Genomic DNA, 16,323 nt, shown 5'->3' with positions numbered 1-16,323 from the left:
TGCAAGCGACAGTGTTAGCTTAATTGTTAATTTGAAACCTGAGACTGATAGATTTTTTCGTTAACCAGTGGTATTAAGGGATACGGAGCGAAGGCGGTTACATGGAATTAGGTCACAGATCAGCCATGATCTCACTGAATTGCGGAACCGGCTCGAGGGGCTAAATGGCTTACTCATCTTCCTAATTGGTGCAAAAGACGAAACGTTCATGCATTGTCCGCGAATCGAATCCGTGTCAGAGGCCAGAATTCTATCCCAGAGCCACCAATACTCGTACGTACACGCACTGCATATGTCCATTTATGTTACTCTCATAGTGATTGAAAGCTGCAATTTGAGTAAACTATACTTATGGTAGAATGTAAACTATGCCGATGTCGAGACAGACGATTATGTCGTTTCAGAGCAATTCATTTTGCATAGTGTTACTTGATTATTCAAGTCTTACATTCAAAGCAAATTTGATAAAGAGCGAGAAATATTGTTGATATGAAATGATCAGTGTGGAACCTGATATTGCTCTACATCGTGCATCGTAGAAGAAAGCGGGATTGTATGGACAGAGCCTTCTGAAAGGATGGCGGAAGGGCTGCATGGCAGCGAAATTTTACAGCGGCTGCACGGCTCTGTTGCTTGTTGGTCTTTGGGTCTGAATGTCGCTCAGGAAGTTCGAATCGTTCAAAATTCCGAATGAGCCCTGTTATGTCCCCATTTTTAGCCAAAAATCACCAATTGGCTTCTTACATCTTTTCAGCAGTGTGGAAGGCAGGTTTGACTTATCTCCAGCAGAGCATGTTTGAGCACCAGAGGACAGAATGCAGAGGGTATGTCCACGCAACACAAGTAGACGAAATGAAGATAATCTTTCAAGAAGTTGTAGATTGAAGCCGGCACATGAATTTATCCCAATTCAGACAATCTCATGGCTACAGAACAAAAAAGGTAAAGGATGCTGCATTGGCCTGGAACCAAACCTTTGGTTTCCCGCCGGCAGGCGAGGGTTCCACCATTGAACCACCAATGGACACACGGCTGCAGGCAGCACATGTAGCTTTGGATACATGTCTAGAACATGCAATCTGGCAGAGTTCCTGTGATTACCCTACGCAATCGACTCTACAGTTGCCCGCTGCCCTTTGTGTTAAATTATGGATCAAGCATGGTCGTAAAATTCACTGGGGGCTCAAAACCAACTTCCACCACGATTGTGAAACAGTCAAATAAATAAGAGCTCTAATTACCAGGCAGTGTTTACTTCTCTCAGAGGTTAAGGGATAATCCAGCCCAATGTTCACCTATGAGATTTCAAGACTTGAGACAGAATTTCAAAAAAGCTGTACCATAAATTCTGCTCAATCACGGAATTTGGAGATTTATGCTATTTTATTTCTTTGCATGCATCTCTCTATCGCTGTCTGCATTTCTTCTCTCTCGGTGTTTAACCCTGATGGACTGATCAGGCTTCCTTGAACGGCCAGGTCTGGAAACCGGGGATGGAAAAGACTGTCGGATCTTCAGTCCAATTGTTGGATTTCGGCGGGATGAGCTTTGCTATTTTCCGTCTCCGTTTTCGGAAAATATAAACCCAGATGGGATTTCACCTCCTCAGTCCCGTCACCTCCGGGTAATGGGAATGAACCCGATCTATCACTCGGTCGGAACATCCGTATTCTTATTGCTTAAGTATAAAATTACGGGGTTACAGCTATTTTCAGGACGCATTTTAGAAATTAACACGTAACAGACTTATGCGAAAACTAGAAGCACGTGGAATTAAAGGACCAGTGGTAACATGGGCACCGAATTGGCTCAGGAATGGGAGGCAGAGAGTCGTGGTGAACGGATACCCTTATACATTAGGGTCTCTATATTTGAATTATTGTTTCATTTATTGGAGCATAGGAACAGGAAGAGGCCATTCAGCCCCTCGAGCCTCCAGGTTAACACACCCTTCCTGAGGTGGGGTGCCCAGAACTGAATGATGTCCTCCAGATGGGGTCTCACCAGAGCTCTGTTCAGCTGTAACATAACTTCCACTCCTTTGTATTCCAGCCTTCTTGAAATAAACGGGGAGAGTGAGAGTTCAAGAGAGAAAGCGAGAGCGAGCAAGATGAATAGAGAGAGACAGACAGACAGACAGACAGATCACTAGGCATTAGAGAAACCGTCGCTGTGTAGATTTCTCAGGAGCTGCTGTGAATCCCCACTGAGCTTTCGAACCACTTGCTCCACCGCAGCAAAAAATCATAAGCAGCAAATGGGTAATGTGAAATCACATAATCGACAGCCGATTTGTGGCGCAATGGGCAGCAAGTTGGACTTCTAATTAGCAGTTCTAAAGTTGTGGATTCCAATTTCACTACCGTTGAAGTTCAGGGCTCAATTTTGGTGGTGGGAATTAAAACTTTGCAGCAAAACCACAACAGGATCACGAATGTTCATCAAAGAAGGGAAACAACCCTCTTGTAGCTCCTGAAAATCGCAAGAATTCAAGTATCGTGACTGAGCGGTCTCACCCGCTGGTTTAAAGCTCCAGTTAAATTCCATATTTTGTAGATGGATCAAAATCACGGTTTGTGGCTCCAATTCCGCAGCCTCCTTCCTGTAAACTAATAAAACTAAACATCTCATCTGTTTTTGCAACAGCGTAGGCCGGAGGAACCACATGGCTGAACAAATAACTAGATGCATTTTGTAACACACCAATTGCACATTCTACTCCGTTCGAAATGTTCACAAAGAAAAGGATTGGTTGATCTCGATGAGAGTCAACTAACAACCTCGCCATTTCCCGACCCTGGACTGTCAGAAAAGGACCGCCCACTGACTGATCGCGCCGCAAGAGCCCGGTCACTTTGATCACCCGTCCCACTCTGCTGGAAGGAATATTAAGGTGAGCGGCCCTCACCTGTGGGAACGTGTCCTGTCCCCGTGATGAAAATAATATCTGCACTTTCACTTTCAGCTTCTTTCACATCCTCTGCTCCATCGCACTGCATTCGGGTTTTCTGTGAACAGGTCAAAATAAACATTGGCAGAAATTCTAAGAGAATTGGGATTCAAACCGACGCCTCCATAGAAATTAAATGTAACACATTAGACCGCGTGGCCGCGCTACCATAATGTCACAGTAATGTTTAAAGAGCTGTTTAATGCACAAATATATGAATTGAAGCTAATTGACCGCATTTACCCCGTGCTGGGGCTGTTCTCCTTCGAGCAGAGAACGTTAAGAGGAGATTTGATAGAAGTGTTCAAAATCATGAAGGGTTTAGATAAAGTAAATAAAGAGAAACTGTTCCCATTGGCTGAAGGATCGAGAACCAGAGGACACAGATTTAAGGTGATTGGCAAAAGAACCAAAGGCGACATGAGGAAACACTTTTTTTACCCAGTGAGTATTTATAATCTGGAATGCGCTGCCTGAAAGGTTGGTGGAAGCAGATTCAATCGTGACTTTCAAAAAGGAATTGGATAAATACTTGAAGGGAAATAAATGCAGGGCTATCGGGAAGTGACGGGGGAATGGGACTAACTGGATCGGTCTTACAATGAGCCAGCGCGGGCTCGATGGACCGAATAGCCTCCTATGCTGTAACCATTTTATGATTGTATGATTCTATTGATAATCCTTATTTTCTTTGCATGTATTTCTCTATCTCTCCCTGTCTCTGTCTCTTGTGTTGTTCCCTGATGGACTTCTCAGGCTTCCTTGAACGGCGTTGGCTGATCGATCCTGCAACACCAGCAGAGAAGGTTAAAGAAAGATTGAGACAGGAGGAAAAGTAAAGGGGCAACCCAGCTGCTGCAGCCAATGTCGACACATTAATGTCTCTTCGCTCTCAATTAAGTCACTTTCTTTTCATTCCTCTTATTTCGTTCTTTTTCTTTCTGCCTCCAGCACCTTTATCTGTATCCTGTTTTTATTCCCTCATGTGTCTCTGCTGGATGATCTAAAATTCAGACCCGCCGCTTATTCCAGCTTTTTCTTCCTTCCACAATAATGGTCCATTTCATTGAGACTTTACTGCGGCCTTGCTACTCTAACATTCACCTTCACATTCTTACGCCTTTATGTTTGCTCTATATCGACCGCTGTTCCTCGGGGGCACATGTCCCGTTCATTTGTGCCTTGAAACATTTCCACCTGCGTGACTGTTCCAGAGACAAGCACAAAGAAAGCAGGTCTGGCATTCCGAAGGACAGCGGCATAGTTTTCCGTGGAATTTCCATGGGGTATCTTGTGACACGGGGGATGTTAACTGAAGAACTGGGATTTGTTTTCATGGTCGTTGGAGCTTTTCCCCGAGCAGTTGATGTGCGGGAGAGACGGGCGGCGCTACATAGCTGTGAATGACGGCTGAAAGGTGCACTTTTGACAATCTGGGCGGTGCAGTCAGGTCGGAAATGTACCGCTTGATCTTAATAGGTCTGTGGAAATATCTGATTCAAAAGGAATGAGGAGAAATGAAAAGAGCGGCAATGGTGAAAAGGTGTCGATTACAGGAGATTGGCCGTGAGCGAAAGGTCCTTTGAAAGCTCGGCGAAGAGGGGAATTTTGTTCGGAAACGGCAGACTTTAAGCGCGTGGGGAAAGTGAAGTGTGAGCTGCGTTCTTGGGTCAAATTGGGTGTTTTCAGGCAAACAGCCATTGTGAAAGCATAAAAATGAAAACAGAAAATGCTGAAAACGCTGAACAGGTCAGGCAGCACCTGTGGTGAAAGAACCAGAGGGAACGTTCCAGCTGCATGACCTTTGTTATCAGAACTAAAAGGTTTGTCATGTGTTTGAGCAACTTTCCTGTCGAAGATGCGAGCTTCCATCTCTGAATTATTTGGGTTCGAATCTTACTGCTGCCAGAATTTGTCGAGTTTTTCATTTTGGCCGCCACACCAAAAACCCTTCTTTAATAAGAAGTGCTTTTCCGCATTGCTGGTTTAAACCTGTTTGTAAAATTCAGCAAAGTCTGGATTGCCACCCAACTGTTTCTTAGACGGAGGTGTTGGGACTGTGAGGTGTGATCTCGGTGAAGTATCAATCAATGTGCACAATGGCGCCCTGGTGAACCGAGTACCTCTTATAGTCAGTATAATATAAAAGATATGTAACTTAATTATGAATTTCTTCTTTACATCACACTAGGATTTATTATCAGGGAATGGACATGAGCAGGTCGATTTACGTCACGCTCCGGTCGCTTTGCATCGCCCCCGACACATAGAATAGAATCAAAGAAAGGTCACAGCTCGAAAAGAGGCCATTCGGCACATCGAATCCGTGCCGACAATCTGCCAGTGCAATCCAGACAGACCCACTACCCCACCCTATCCCTGTAGCCCTGTATTTTATTTCGTTTCAAATACTTATCCAGTTCCTTATTGAAGACCATGATTGAATCTGCCTCCACCACCCCCTCGGGCGGTGTATTCCAGATCCTAAACACTCGCTGTGCAGAAAAGTTTTTCCTCATGTCACCTTTGGTTCTTTTGCCAAACACCTTCAATCTATGTTCTTTGGTTTTTGATAGGAACAGTTTCTCTCTATCGACTCTGTCTCGATCCTTCATGATTTTGAATACATCTATTAAATCTCCTCGTAACCGTCTCTGTTCCAAGCAGAACAACCCCAGCTTCTCCAATCTATCCATGAAACTTATGCCCCTCATCCCTGGAATCTTTACAGTAAATCTCTTCTGTGGGGATTCGGTATTAACATCGCCGAATCCCCCACCATCAACATACTGGTGGTCACCATTAACCAGAAACATAACTGGACCAGCCACAGAGGCTGGATATTCTGCGCCAAGTGACTCACCTTCGAATTCCCTAAAGCCGTTCAACCATCGACAAGGCGCAAGTTGAGTGAGTTCGAATAGTCATGTGATGGTCATCGACCTGAAACGTTAATTCTGTTTCTATGTCTAAAGATTCTGACTGACCTGCTGAGGATACGCACATTTACAGTTTCTGTTTCAGGTTGGCAACAGAGTCAGTATTTTCATTTTGAATAAAGGGGCTTTCACGCATTTCTCCATGCGATGAGGTGGTTGAGAGGTTAAGGCGATGACCTGCTAATCTGTTGTGCTCTGCAAGCGTGGGTTCAAATCCCATCTTCGTCGTTATTGTGTTTAAGTTTTGTTCCTCTCATTCGTGAAAGAATGTCTGGTTCAAGTCCCATCCTTCTCGAAACGGCAGACGGAGGGTTGTGCATTGTTTGCTGAAATCAGCTACAGTTCCTTCCAGGAAGGTGTTGAGATTGTATGGTCGCGAAGTATCAGATTGAAGATTGGTGTCATTGTAAAAAGAGTAAATCTTATGGTCATCGTAAGAGAAACGTATGTACCATAATTATGATTTATGTCCGGATCATTGCGTGTCTGTGTCTGTTAAAAATGGATGTGCTGTAAGTCCCGGATCATTCTCTGTGCGTTTTACCCGATTTTCTTGATACCTTTTTCCTTCTGAACTGAAATGACGATCCTCTCTCGAGAAAACGGTTCACCGCCTGCTTCAGGCAACTGGTAGGAAAAATAACAAAAACTGATGAGACCAAGTTCATTCTGCTCGGATTAAATTCCAATCTCCGCACTCTATCCCCCATTCAGACCCACCCCCGCCTGGACATTATAATCTGCGATATTCATAAGGGAATGGAGAAGCAGAATATCACGGTTATAATTTTCTTCGTTGCTCAACACTGAATAGCTTCAATTGCAATGATTCAGAAGGTAATCATAGAATCATAGAATCTTACAGCACAGAAGGAGGCCATTCGGCCGTCGTGCCAGTGCCTGCTTTTTCGAAGACCTGTCCAAATTAAACTCACACACCAGATTTTTCCCAATAATCCTGCAAATTCGTCCTCTTCAATTATGTCCAATTGCCTTTTGAATGATCATATGGAATCTGCTTCCACCATCCTTTCAGGAAGTGCGTTCCTGATCTTAACAAACCCTCTGTGTGAAAATAATTCTCCTCAATTCCCCTCTAGTTCTTTTGACAATTATTTTAAATCTGTGACCTCTGTTTACCGACCCACTTGCCAGAGGAAACAATTTCTCCCTACTTGCTCTTACAAAACCCCTCATTATTTTGAATATCTCTGTTAGGTCTCCCGTTAATCATCTCTGCTGTAAGGAGAATAATCCCAGCTTCTCCAATCTCTCCATATAACTGAAGTCCCTCATCCCTGGTAACATCCAGGTCAACCTGCTCTGAATCCTCTTCAATGCCTTTTTATCCTAAAGTGTGGTGCCCAGATCTGTACAATATACTCCAGCTGAGGCCTAACCACTGATTGTAAGGATTAGGAAAATTTCCTTTTTTTTTGTATTCAATGCCCCTGTTTACAAAGCCAAGTATCCCATGCGCTTTCTTAACCACCATATCAACTTGCCTTGTTTTCTGAATATGAACCCCCAGGTCCCTCTGCTCTTGGAACCCCCCATAATTTGTTCCATTTAGATTATACTGCCTCTCCATGTTCTTCTTCCAAAAGTGCATCACTTCACACTGATCGGCGTTAAAACTGTCACGTGACCGCCCATTTCACCAGTCCATCCATCTCATCCTGAAGTCTGCTATTATCTTGCTCACGATTTACTACGTTGCCAAGTTATGTATCATCCGCAAACTTCGAAATTGTACTCCCTATTCCCACATCCCAGTCATTTATATATAACAAGAAAAGCAATAGCCCTAATACCGACCCCTGGGGGATTCCACTGCATATTTCTCCCCAGTCAGAAAAACATCCGTTCACCACTAATCTCTGCCTCCTATCCCTCAGCCAATTACTTGCCCACGTGACCACCGGTCCTTTAATCCCACGTGCTTCTAGTTTTAGAATAAGTCTGTTATGTGTTAATTTCTAAAATGTGTCCTGAAAATAACTGTAAGCCCGTAATTTTATTGTTAAACAATGAGAATACAGATATTAAGACCGAACGATAGATCGGGTTCATTCCCATTACCCGAAGGTGTCGGGACCCGAGGAGGTGAAAACCCATCTGGGTTTATATTTCCCGAAAACGGAGACTGAAAATAGCAAAACTCATCCCATCGAAATCCAACAATTGGACGAAGAACCGACAGTCTTTTCCCATCCCGGGTTTGCAGACCTGGCCGTTGAAGGAAGCGGGATAAGTCCATTAGGGAGCAACAGCGAAAGTGAAGAAACGCAGACAGAGATAGAGAGATACATGCAAAGAAAAATAGTCTAAATTTCCAAATCTGTGATTGAGCAGAATTTAAGCTGCAGCATAAAGGAAATTCGTCTCATGTCGTGAGATGCACATCGGGCTGGATTATAACTTTATTTCTGAGAGAAGTAAACATTGCTTGGAAACTACAGCTGTTATTTATTTGACCATTTTACAGTGGCGGTGTGAAGTGATTTCGAATCTCAGTCAATTTCAAGACCATGCTTGACCCACTCGTTTGGTCACCCACAGGTAGCACGCGGCTGTAGAGCAGACTGCGCAGGCTCATCACAGGAACTCTACCAGACTGCATGTTCCAGACTTTTATCCAACGCTACATGTGCAAGCTGCAGCCATGCGTGCATTGGTGGTTCAGTTTAGAACCCTCGCCTGCCGGTGGGAAAGCAAGGGTTTGGTTACAGTCCAATGCAGCATCCTTTACCTTTTGTATCTGTACCCATGAGATCGCCTGAATTGGGATAAATTCAGGTGACGGCTTCAATCTGTAAAACTTCTTGAAATATTATCTTCATTTCATCCACGTGTCTTTCGTGGACAAACCCTCTGCATTCTGTCCTCTGGTGCTCAAACATGCTCTGCTGGAGATAAGTCAAATCTGCCTTCTGCACCGCTGAAAGGAAATGAGAAGCCATTTGGTGATCTTTGACTAAAAATGGGGACACAACGGGGCTCATTCGGGATTTGAACCAGTGAAACGCCTTGAGCGAGAATCAGACCCAAAGACCAACTCGCAACAGAGACGTGCAGCCTCTGTAAAATTTCGCTGCGACGCAGCCGATCCGCCATCCTTTCAGAACACCATGTCCATACAATTCCGCTTTCTTGTACGATACAGAACAATGTCAGGTTCTGCACTCATTATATCATTTCAACAATATCAAATTTGTTTTGAATGTACGACTTGTATTATCAAGTAACACTTTACAGAATGAATTACTCTGAAACGTCATTGTCGTCTGTCTCGGCATCGTCATAGTTTACACTCCACCATAAGTACACTTTACTCAAATTGCTGCTTTCATTCACTATGAGAGCGAAGATCCATGAATGTGGAGACATTAGCTACGAATTTATCAGCTGGGTTGCACCTTTACTTTTCCTACTGTCTCCGTCTTTTTTTTCTTTCACATTCTCTGATATTATAGCCGGTTAGATCAGCTCTCGCCGTTCAACGAAGCCTGAGAAGTCCATCGGGGACAACACAGAGAGACAAGAGACAGAGACAGGGCGAGATAGAGAGATGCAGGCAATGAAAATGAAGAGTAGAAATGTCAGGTTTTGCAAACTAGCAGAATTTAAGTTCCTGATTGGGGGAGATTCCTTCTCGGGTCTTGAAATCTTGCAAGAGAAGATCTGACACTAATTAAAAGCACCGGCCACGCTGTCGAATCTCTCATTCTGGGAGAGAGATAAATGCGGTCAATTAACTCCAATTAATCTATTTCAGCACTGAAGTGATCTTTTAACAGTTGCTCTGCGAGCAGAATTCAAACCTGCGCAGGAAAACCTCAATTGAATTTTGAGTCCAACGCTTTAAACACTCGGCCACCGCAGCTGTAAACGGCATGTTCGTTCAGATCGGATTCCAAATGGACACTTGCCGCTATTAAGAACGCGCGCATTGGAGGTTCAGGGGTCGAATTCTCACCTCTTATGCGGGAGACATTGGTTCGATTTCCGGCCAAAGCAGAATCATTCTCACCAATGAGGAGCTGAGGAATATAAGTATGCCATTTCTCCCCTCGAGCCTGTTCCGCAATTCAAACACATCATAGCTGATATGTGACCGAACTCCAGATAATCGCTTTAGCCCCGTATCGCTTAATAACTTCAGTTAACAAAAATCGATCAATCTCAGTTATAAAATTAACAATTCAGTTCGCATCAACTGCCGTTTGCGGAAGAGAGTTCCAAACTTCTACCTCCCTTTGCTTGCAGAGGTGTTTCCCAACTTCACTCCTGAAAGTCCTGACCCTAATGTTCAGGCGATGTCCCCAAGTCCTCGACTTCCCAACCGACGGAAATAGTTTTTCTCTATCTACTCCATCAGTTCCCCTTAATATTTCGAAAGTTTCGATCAAATCAGCTCTTAATCTACTAAATTCGAGGTAAACCCTAGTTTCTGTAATCTCCCCGCGTAATTTAACCCTTGGGGTCCAGGTAACATTCTAGTAAACCGAAGCTGCACTCGCTCCACAGCCAATATATCCTTCCGAAGGTGCGTTGCCCAGAACTGAATACAATACTTCAGGTGTGGTCCAAGCAGGGCTTTGTATAGCTGTATCATAATCCCTATCCCCTTGTATTCTCGTCCTCTAGATATAAAGACCAACATTCCATTAAAATTTTTGATTATTTTTTGTACCTGTCAATGACATTTTAATGATGTATGCAGATGGACACATCAGTATTTTTGGACCTCCACTGTTTCGAGCTTTTCACCATTTACAAAGTATTCTGATCTATCCGTTTTGGTCCAAAGTGGATGACCTCACACTTGACTAAATTGATATCGATTTGCCACAATTTTACCCATTCATTTATTATATTAATACCTCTCTGTAATTTTATGTTTCCATCTGCACTGCTGAAAATGCTGCCCATCTTGGTGTCATCGGCAAACTTGGATATGTGACTTTCTATCCCGTCATCTAATATCCGCCAGAATTGGAAAAAAATCCAAATTTAGATTCAAACTCCTCATCATCTTGAGACATTTTATTTCCTTCACGTGTGTTGCGCCGACGATACTCCGGCATTGAGTCCACTGGAGCTCAAACATCCTCTGGAAAGAATTCAGTTCCACCAACAGCAACACTGAAAACATGTCAGAAGCTAATTGGTGACTTTTCACTAAAAGGAGGGCTCGTCCGGGATTTGAACCCGGGACCTCTCGCATATCACTCAATGAAATGCCCTAAGCGAGAATCATACCCCTAGACCAACGAGCCGCTGTTTCTTCAGCTTTGCAGCCAGTGTAAAAGTTCGTTGCCTCCCACAGCCGATCGGCCATCCTTTCAGACCAGGTCTGTGCATCCAATCTCGTTTTCTGCTCCGGTGTCCAGCAATATCAAGTTGCACACCAAATATTTCCAATCACCAATATTAGTCTCCCTTTACCAAATTGGTTTCGAGTGTACGACTTGAGTTATCAAGGAAGACGTTTCAGAATTATTTGCTCTTAAACTACATTGCTTGGGAGGATACTGAGAGGTGTGTCGATTTGCGGCACGCTCTGTTCCCTTGGCATCGCCTCATGCACATTGAGTTGAATCATAGAAAGGTTGCAGCACGGAAAGAGGCCATTCGGCCCATCGAGTCCGTGCTCGCGCTCTGCAAGAGCAATCCAGCTAGAAACACTCCCCCGCCTTTCCCCGAAGCCCTGCATTTTTTTTTCCTTTCAAGTACTTATCCAGTTCCCTTTTGAAGGCCATGATTGAATCTGCCTCCATCACACCCTCGGGCAGCGCATTCCAGATCCGAGCCTCTAGCTGTGTGAAGAAGTTTTTCCTCATGTCACCTTTGGTTATTTTGCCAATCACCTGAAACCGATGTCCTTTGGTTCTTGACCCTTCCGCCAATGGGAACAGTTTCTCTCCATCTTCTATGTCGAGATCCTTCATGATTTTGAATACCTCTATCAAATCTCCACAAAAACGTTTCTGTTCCGAGGAGAACAACCTCAGATTCTCCAGTCTATCCACGTAACTGAAGTCCCTCATCCCTGCAATTATGCTGGTAATTTTTTTCTGCACCCCCTCCAAGGCCTTCACATCTTTCCTGAAGTGCGGTGTCCCGAACCGGACACAATACTTCAGATGTGTTCGAACCAGTGTGTTATAATGTTTCATCCTGACTTCTATACTTTTGCACTCTATGCATCTATTTGTAAAGCCCAGGACCCCGAATGCTTTTTAACCGCTTTCTCAACCTGCCCTGCCACATTCAACTATTTGTACACATGAAACTCTCTTTGTTCCTGGATCGCTTTCACATTTGTGCCCTGGAGTTTATATTGCCTCTCCTCGTTCTTCCAACCGAAATGTATCACTTCGCATTTTTCTGCGTTAAATTTCATCTGCCACGTCTCCGCCCATGCCACCAACCTGTCTATGTCCTTTGAAGTCTATCACTGTCCTTAACACTGTTTACTACCCTTCCAAGATTTGTTTCATCTGCACATTTTGAAATTGTGCCCTGTGCACTCTGGTCCAAGTCATTAACATATATCAAGAAAAGCAGTGGTCCCAGCACTGATCCCTGGGGAACACCACTGTACAACGCTCTCCAGTTCGAAAAACAACCGTTCACCAGTAATCTCTGTTTCGTGCTCTCAGTCCATTATGCATTCATGTTGTTACTGCCCCCTTTATTCCATGTGCCGCAATCTTGATGATAAGCCTACCATGCGGCACGTTATCAAACACCTTTTGAAAGTCCATATACACCACATCAACTGAATTGCCCTCATCTATCCGCTCTGTTACCTCATTAAAAAACTCTTACAGGTTAGTGAACCACGATTTGCCTTGATCAAATCCGTGCTGGCTTTCCCTAATCAGTCCACCCTCGTCCAAGTGACTGTTAATTCTGTCCCGGATTATCGTTTCTAAAAGTTTCCCCACCACTGAGGTGAAACTGTCTGGCCTATAATTGCTGGGTTTATCCGTACAGTTTTTTGAACAAGGGTGTAACCTCTGCAATTCTCCAGTCCTCTGGCACCACCCACATATCTAAGTATGTTGGTTGATTATGGCCAGTACCTCCGCAATTTCCACCCTTACTTCCCTCAGCAAACCAGCATGCATCCCATCCGGATCTGGTGGTTTATCTACTTTAAGTCCAGCCAGCCGTTCAAGTGCCTCTTCTTTTTCAATTTTTAGACCATCCAGTATCTCAACTATAACTTCCTTTGCTGAGACTCTGGCAGCATCTTCTTCCTTGGTAAAGATAGATGCAAAGTAATCATTTGGTACCTAGGCCATCCCCTCTGCCTAAATGAGTAGATCTCCTTAATCGGCCTCACCACTCCCCTGACTACCCGTTTACTGTTCACATGCCTGTCGAAGACATTTGGATTCACTTTTATGTTGGCCGTCAGTCTATAGTAATATTTCTCTTTGCCTCTCATTTCCTTTTTCACTTCCCCTCTGAACTCCCTAAATTCGCCCTGGTGAATGAGTGCATAAAAAAAGTTATAATTTCTTTCAGCCGGAAACAGAAAGTTAATGGTTGATCAATGACGATTTAAACAAGTATTCCTCTTTTTTAGGGTTTAATGAGTTTTGCGAAATTAATACAGTGAACTAATACAGTAAAGTTGAATTCCTGATCGGGAACCGCCTCAGACAGCGCATTACTGCCCATCCCTGGGAAACAAGATACTACCGAAACTTTGACAACACATCGCAGGTCCCCCTGAAAAGACACAGCTTGCCAGCTGTTTCGTAATTTGGAGCCTGGACAGAGAGTTAAACGCTGGATCTTCAGCTCACTACCCACTTTAAAAGTCTGATACTCTACCGACTGAGCTACCCAGGCTCGATACTACATTAGCTCCCATCGTACATATTCATGGGAGATCTCTGAATTATCCCTGCAGCCGTCGAACAAGGGTGAGGTCCGTTTGATAAAATTCTCAGGAACGTGTTGAGGAGAATCCTTGTTCCTGTTGAACATGATGTAAGAAACATGGACAGTGAACTCGTGAGTTTACAATTCTTCTTGTTTGTGCCAATTGTCTTGTCATTCGTTAGCAGCAATTAAAATCACACTTTACCCAGCGGCTCAAAAGCTGAACTTGTCCCACACGGGAGCTGGAAAAGGCCTCACGAACTTTCAGCGTATTAACATCTGTGAGCTGAATAATTTCACCCCTTACACAGTGACACCAGGCAGCATATTTCCCTTCCAAATTTTCCCCACAAGAAACTTCCAACCGATGAATATCGGCTTGACGAAAATAAGAATTGTTTGTTTGGTTCTTTAGATTTAATGATCTCGTACCGGCCCCTTTGCCATATGAGCTGCCGCTAAAAGCCCCCTCTCCCCCGATGAACAAGTAAACTGGCACTTGCTATTGAAAGACGGTAGGCCAGAGGAACACAAGTGCCCACATGGGAACACTATGAAGTAGATGCATTATGGAACATACCAGTTGTACTTTGAACTCCGGTCAAAATGTTCGGAGTAAAAGGATTGATTGTTTTAAAAGACGCTCGAACTCACAACCTGGTCATTTCTGGAGCCCATACTGCTATAAATAAGTAACGCACGATTAACAATTGTGCAACACGAGAGCAGCGAACAACCGACAGCATCAGCGCTCCTGTCAAACAGCTACATTTTCGGTCTCTCAATTATCACTTCGAGATCTTACTGAAACAGAAGCCTCCAATCAAGATGCGCTTCGTTAAATAAAAATTCCTAACTCAGGAAAGTTTTGATCGATCATGACTGAAGCATGTACAATTTCCTCACCTGTTCCTTTTAATCCCCTGGGATGGAAACCATCAGGTCCTGGAGATTTGTCTATCTTTAGTCTAATTGTTTTCTCCATTGCCATCATTTTACTTGTACGAAACCCCTTGATTTATTAACAGTTTTCCTCGTGTCTCTGCTATGTTAGCCTCATCCTTTTCTGTGACGACCGATGCAAAGTAAAAATTTAGCAACTCTACCATTTCCTGATTTTCACTTACAATTTCACCTCCATCTGTCTTTAAGTGGCCCACACGACTCTAAGCCACCCTTCTCTCTCTTAATATACTTGTAAAAACCTTGAGAGTTGTCCTCATTTTCCCTCACACGTTTTTCTCCTTTTCCCTTTTTGCTCCTCTGACGATTTTTTAGTTTCAGCACCACGATAAACAACACTTCGCTGTAAAGTTCGGCTCAATAGTTCTCCAATGTCAGAGCGAGAATTGTCTGAAGCCCTAATTTATTTAATGTAACAAATACAATCACACATAATCATCCGTGTATCACCGCACTGATGGATACACAAAGATAAACAAAGCGAGAAATGCAGGCAACATCGAAATGCACAGGTGAACGGACAAGCGAAACAGACAAAGATCAAACGGCCTGAACCCCCAAACGTGAAGTGTCGCTGATAGATATTAATGTGAGGAGGTGGACCCGTAAGATCATCACTTGGCGCTGTGGCTTAGCTGGTTAAAGCATCTGTCTCGTCAACAGGAGATCCTGGGTTCAACTCTCAGCAGTGCCTTGTGCAGCTTGTTATTTTACCTTATTTGTGCAATGAAGCGACAAAATAACACTGTGGTATTGGTATTTGTTCAGGAGGAAACGGACACCAGAAAGACTGTTCAAAATCGCCCTTTCATTGTCCAGACAGACCTCTCATGGAATGTTTTTGAAACACGTTAATTTAAAGACACGTTCTTGTTTCTGGGCTCGTTGGGGTCGTGGTATAATTCACGATTTGAGGTTCAAACCCGGAAGTAGTCCTAATTTGGACCTGGACTTGTGATCTTGACCTGCGTTGGAAACTTTTGCAAAGAGGGAAAGGAAGTCCCCAAATCACTCCACCTGAATCGCCAGGCCCCGATGAAATACATCCCAGGCTGTTAACAGAAGCAAGGAAGGAAATATCGGAGGCTCTGTCCATCATTTTCCAATCCTCCCTGGTTACAGGTGCGATGCCGGAGGATTGGAGGACTGCTGAAGTTGTACCGTTGTTTAAAAAGGGAGAAAGGGACAGATCGACTTATTGCAGGCCAGTCAGCCTCACCTCGATATTGAGCACAATTCTGGGGGAAAGTATTAATCTTCATTTAGAAAGGCACGGATTAATGAAGGACAGTCAGCATGGATTTGTTCAGGAAAGGTCGTTTGAATTGAATTTTTTGAGGAGGTATCAAGGAAGGTGGTTAAGGGTCGTGCGTTTTTTGTCGTCGACATAGATTTTCGCGAGGCTTTTGACAAAGTCCTACATGGCAGATTGGTCAAAAATGTAAAAGCCCATTGGATCCAAGGGAAATTGACAAGTTGATCCAATATTGACTGAGTGGCAGGAAGCAAAGGGTAATGGTCGACCGGTGTTATTGTGACTGCAAGGCTGTCTCGAGTGGGGTTCCG

General features: G+C 43.9%; 2 non-coding genes across 2 annotated transcripts; one reads left to right on the top strand and one right to left on the bottom strand.

Annotated features, from left to right (window-relative positions):
* Positions 1-11,082: 11,082 nt before the first annotated feature.
* Positions 11,083-11,171, bottom strand: trnap-agg (transfer RNA proline (anticodon AGG)). The gene is given in 2 exon segments: positions 11,083-11,118; positions 11,136-11,171. It is a non-coding gene; the product is annotated as a tRNA-Pro (tRNA).
* Positions 11,172-15,377: 4,206 nt separating this feature from the next.
* trnat-cgu (transfer RNA threonine (anticodon CGU)) lies at positions 15,378-15,451 on the top strand. The gene has a single exon. It is a non-coding gene; the product is annotated as a tRNA-Thr (tRNA).
* Positions 15,452-16,323: the final 872 nt, after the last annotated feature.

The sequence above is a fragment of the Heptranchias perlo genome, chromosome 20 (assembly GCF_035084215.1).
Source record: "Heptranchias perlo isolate sHepPer1 chromosome 20, sHepPer1.hap1, whole genome shotgun sequence".
Classification (NCBI taxonomy): domain Eukaryota; kingdom Metazoa; phylum Chordata; class Chondrichthyes; order Hexanchiformes; family Hexanchidae; genus Heptranchias; species Heptranchias perlo.
The sequence above is the reverse complement of the archived record's forward strand: the minus strand, read 5'-3'. Positions and strand labels throughout refer to the sequence as shown.